This window comes from Oxyura jamaicensis, chromosome 21 (genome assembly GCF_011077185.1).
Source record: "Oxyura jamaicensis isolate SHBP4307 breed ruddy duck chromosome 21, BPBGC_Ojam_1.0, whole genome shotgun sequence".
NCBI lineage: Eukaryota > Metazoa > Chordata > Aves > Anseriformes > Anatidae > Oxyura > Oxyura jamaicensis.
This window is the reverse complement of record NC_048913.1, coordinates 5,160,581-5,164,803: the sequence shown is the minus strand read 5'-3', so window position 1 is coordinate 5,164,803 and position 4,223 is coordinate 5,160,581. Positions and strand designations below refer to the sequence as shown.

General features: G+C 44.2%; 1 long non-coding RNA gene across 1 annotated transcript; it reads left to right on the top strand.

The window, feature by feature from the left end:
* Positions 1 to 383: 383 nt before the first annotated feature.
* On the top strand, positions 384 to 3,459 carry LOC118177025. The gene is made up of 2 exons (XR_004755638.1): positions 384 to 846; positions 1,831 to 3,459. It is a non-coding gene; the product is annotated as an uncharacterized LOC118177025 (long non-coding RNA).
* The last annotated feature ends 764 nt before the right edge of the window (positions 3,460 to 4,223 follow it).

The window sequence follows — 4,223 nt, the reverse complement described above, 5'->3', positions numbered from 1 at the left end:
CAGCCTTTTTTTTTTTTTTTTTCTTTTTTTCTTTTTTCTTTTTTTTTGAGCTTTCCTGTCTAAATCTCAGCCATCTGTGACAGGGTGGGGGCTTTGCTTCTACCTTCAAAAGCCTTTCTTGGAAGCCCTGCCTTGGTAAGGTTGAAATTTGCACTGGAGAAATAGTTCCTAGTAGCCGGGGCTGTGTCTAATGGGTCAATGCTGCCTCAGGGCTGCTACCCCTGTGAGGCAGGGTATGCCCTAGTGGCTTGCTGTTTCTCTCTTTTTCTGCCAACCCCACAGGGTTGTTAACTCTTGGTGCTGGAGCACAGGGGAGTGCTGGTGTCCGGCCTTGTTATCTGTGCCTGGGTCTCCTCACCTGCACAGCTCCCAGCTGGTGCCTCAGTGTGTGAGGAGCGGGGCACTCCCTCGCCCCGGCCGCCATTTTGTGGCTCTGAGAGCTCTCAGGGGGCTGCCTCAGGGCTTGTTGCTGCTCTGTGCTGGAGCAGTTATGGAGGAGCTGGGGCAGAACTGAGAAATCCAGGGCTGAAAATCCACTTTATTGCCTCTGATGACAACAGGTTTCTTACCTGTTTTCTTCTGTCTGCTTGTCCGTTTTCTTCAGGCAGGGTAGGCCCCCAAGGGTGCACCCTCTGAAGACAGCCTGTGGAGAGCTCCATGCACCCTCGCTTTGGGACAGCCTGAGGAGAGACTCCTGCAAATATCACTCCTGATGTCCCACCAAGCCTGGTGGCAGCTGGGACAGACTGAGGGTTAGTGTGAGGGTCCTGCCTGTGTGGTGTGCATGCGGCCATTGAGGTTCCCTGGAGGAGCAGCTCTGCACCTTGGCTCCTGCACTAGCAACAGGTGAGTGTTTTATTTACCCAATTTCCAAAAATCAATCCCTAGCTAAGCATTTTCTTAATCAGTAAGTTGTAGGGCTCTCTTTTGAACTCTCTGGAAATAACAGCTGTGGTCTCTTGAGCTGACACCATTATTTTTTTCCTTTAAGTTTTGTGTCAATCCAAGGTCACTGGCCTCCAGGCCTGGGCTCTCCATTGATCTCCTTGAGTGATATAAATAGGTTTTCAACAGAGTTGCCTGCTTTCCTGACTGCAGCTAGGTATAGATTTTGTCTTTACTATGGCTAAATGGTATGGTCAGATGGCTTGTAGTAAATTTGGCAGGGGGTTAATTTAATGTCCTGGAGTCTGAGAGACTGGAGGGAGTTGGGCTAGAGTATGTTGCTTCTCTGGGATAAATCTCAAGTTGGTAGACACTACAAATTATTTTGTACAAGATATCTTTATATAATATGCTTGAAAGGAGCATATAGGACCATTTTATCCCTTTGTGGGGGGGCTGGGTTGAAGAGGATTGTGTTGTGGCATTTTGGATGATCTGAGCTGGACCAACTGAGTGCCTTTTTTCCTGGGAGCAGGTGAAAAACCATAAAGATGAGGAGAGCTGGGTAAATTATATGCATTGACTGGATTCGTTTAAGCTTTTTGGCGCCATGCCAGGGCTGCATTGAGTCATGGTGGACTGAAGTGTTTTTTAAAGGGTTTAGCAGGTACTCTGTTTAAAAACAGATTTTGCTCAGAGTTGGTTGAATTTGTGGAAGCCTGCTTCAGTTTCTTACACAACCCATGTGTCTGCATCTTTCTTTGTCTGATAAATGTCTTGGTAGATAACACAAAGAAATAAATATAAACATGTGTGGTTGTGTTTCTCTTTTTTTTCTTTTGAAGTGCGTGAGTATCGAGAACCTGATTGTTATTTATCCTTGGCTATTCCTCTTATCCCCACTCTAGGTTTTCTCATCTTAATGACTGACATTGTTGCTCTCAGGTTCTGCCTAGCATTTTTTAATACCCTCCAACAGAAGTCAAGCTTGAGCTCATGACTGGCAGGACTTTGTGATGCTGTATTTTGGAAGTACTGATTAGTAGCAATTCCTTCTGATGTCATTTGTATGTCGAACTCTTTCCTATCTTTGTAAGTTGTTCCTGAAATAAGGCAGAGTGAGCAAGCTAAACTCTTCCTCAGGTGTTATGCCATTAAAGCTAGAGCATCCACTGTGGATAACTGGATTAACGCCTGACTAAACTCTTGGCTAAAAATTGCTCTATCAGATGTAAGAATAACAAATGTTGTGATAGGAAATTAATGTGAAAAAAAGTTAACTCCCTTTTCAGACTACTTCTTCCTCATACATTAGGAAGGGAGTCTTGGTGTGACTGACTAACGTGGGCAGGAGGCTTTCCTACGTGCATCCAGATTGCAAAACACCCTCAACTATGAAAAAGGTCTAATGGATGTGGCCTAAATTTAGGATATGGAGGATTAGTCCCTGTCTTTGCCACAGTTTTTCTGTGACTGTCCATTTCATTCAATCTGCCTTATTTTTGCATGCAACAATCCTACAATGCAGAGAGGTAATAGAATAAAATCCATCAGTAGTTGTGAGGCACTCAGCTGCTGTGGTCAGATAAGTACCACAGTGAAGGAAATTCCTCTAAGTATCTATTAAGGACAGCACTTCACAGGGCTATTGCCCCTTCTATCCAAGGTGCATGAAGCATTCCATCAATGCTACTTGTACTCCTTCAATACCCACGAGAAGCAACGCATTATAAATCCCATTTTACAGATGGGCGAACTGACTTTTCCCCAAGTCCCAGAGTGGTTCAGTGACAGAACTGGGAATTGAACCATTAGACATTTTCCTCTTCATGACAGCTCTGTACAATCCCAGGACTCATTTATTTTCCCTATTAAAAAAGAAGTAAACAAGTATTTTCTTTCTGAGACCCGCTGAGAATGGGGGATTGGGGAAAAAATGGAAGTAAAATTAAAAATAAAATGACAAAAGTCCCCCTTGGCCCTGAGTTGTCCAGTCTCCTTTACATTCACACTTCTCTTTGTTATGTTTCCTTGAAGTTGAACCTCCCTAGAGAAGGGAACCTCAGAGTTTCTGGTGCTGGGGAAGAAATGCTTCAAGAAAAAGAAAAATAATCGCAGCTGCAATGTTAAAAATAAGAAGCTAATCAAAGGCAGCCCATGTGGGCGCCACTTTCATCTCTCATCTTCAAAGAGGTGCAAACAAACATTGTCGGCGTGCCAAGCAGCAGCCTCGGCGGCTGACGATCCCATTACTCCTCCAGCGTCCACCCTCCTTTTCCATGCTGCTGAGCCTGTAGGCATGGGACTCCAGGATCACTGCCAAGGTGGGAACCTCTAGTCACCAGAGGGGAAGCCACATATGGAATTCCTCTGTGGATCCAAATTATTTCATAACAAACATGCTTGCACCCTATAGATCATTCCTTGTGCTATTGCCTTTAGATCCTTTCTGCTAACAATAACAGCACCTTTCATTACCCAAGGTGCAGAAGAGCCTCTAGATCAGAGGTTTTGTCCTGGATTTTTTTTTCCAAGGATTTGGTTATTAAAAATAATAGCTAGGCTCTGATGAAATCCAGCTGCACTTTGTGCAGTAGAAGAGTGTGGATTAGTAGTTAAAGCAGTGGCACTTAGGCAATCTGCAGTACTGGTTCTACTTCCAGCACTCCTGAGACGTTGCACTGAAGTCAGTGCAGCTAACATCGTCGTGTCTGTTTACCCTGCATTTACATACCTTGATGTAAGCCTTGGCTGTGCCTGCACACCCTAATACAGTCCCATGTAATAATAAGATAGCTAGCTGTAAATATGCCAGTTAAGGTACCAAAACCAACTAATAATGGGATGCTCTGCCCAGGCTAACATAAGGTCATGGTATTCATGTTCGGTGTGTTAATGCTATGATATTGCTGCTTTTTCTGTAGTTAGAACATTCAAAGAAAACTTGGGTTTCTGTATGTGTTGTATGGTGCAACACTTTACCCATCTCAATAAGAGGCCAAAGGGTAGAGAAGGCAAGGGGACTGGACTCTTTTCCCCACTCTTGAGATTTTCAGTGGATGAGGGTGAAAAGGAAGTTCTGTTCATGCTGTCCTACCTCATTCAGAGCACAGATGAAACTTTGTGCGTGGGCACAGGTCTCCTACTGAGAAAATACCACTTGATGGCTAATGCATTGGATGAAGATGTTAGATCTGTTCAACTCCTGTGCTCTGCCATTGGTCTTGGGAGAACTCTTGGGCTACTCCACCAGCTGCAAAAGCCTGATGTTTTAGCTAAATGACTTTGAAAGCCATACATTAAAAGAACTAGGCATTATTTCTTAGAACTAAGCCGCA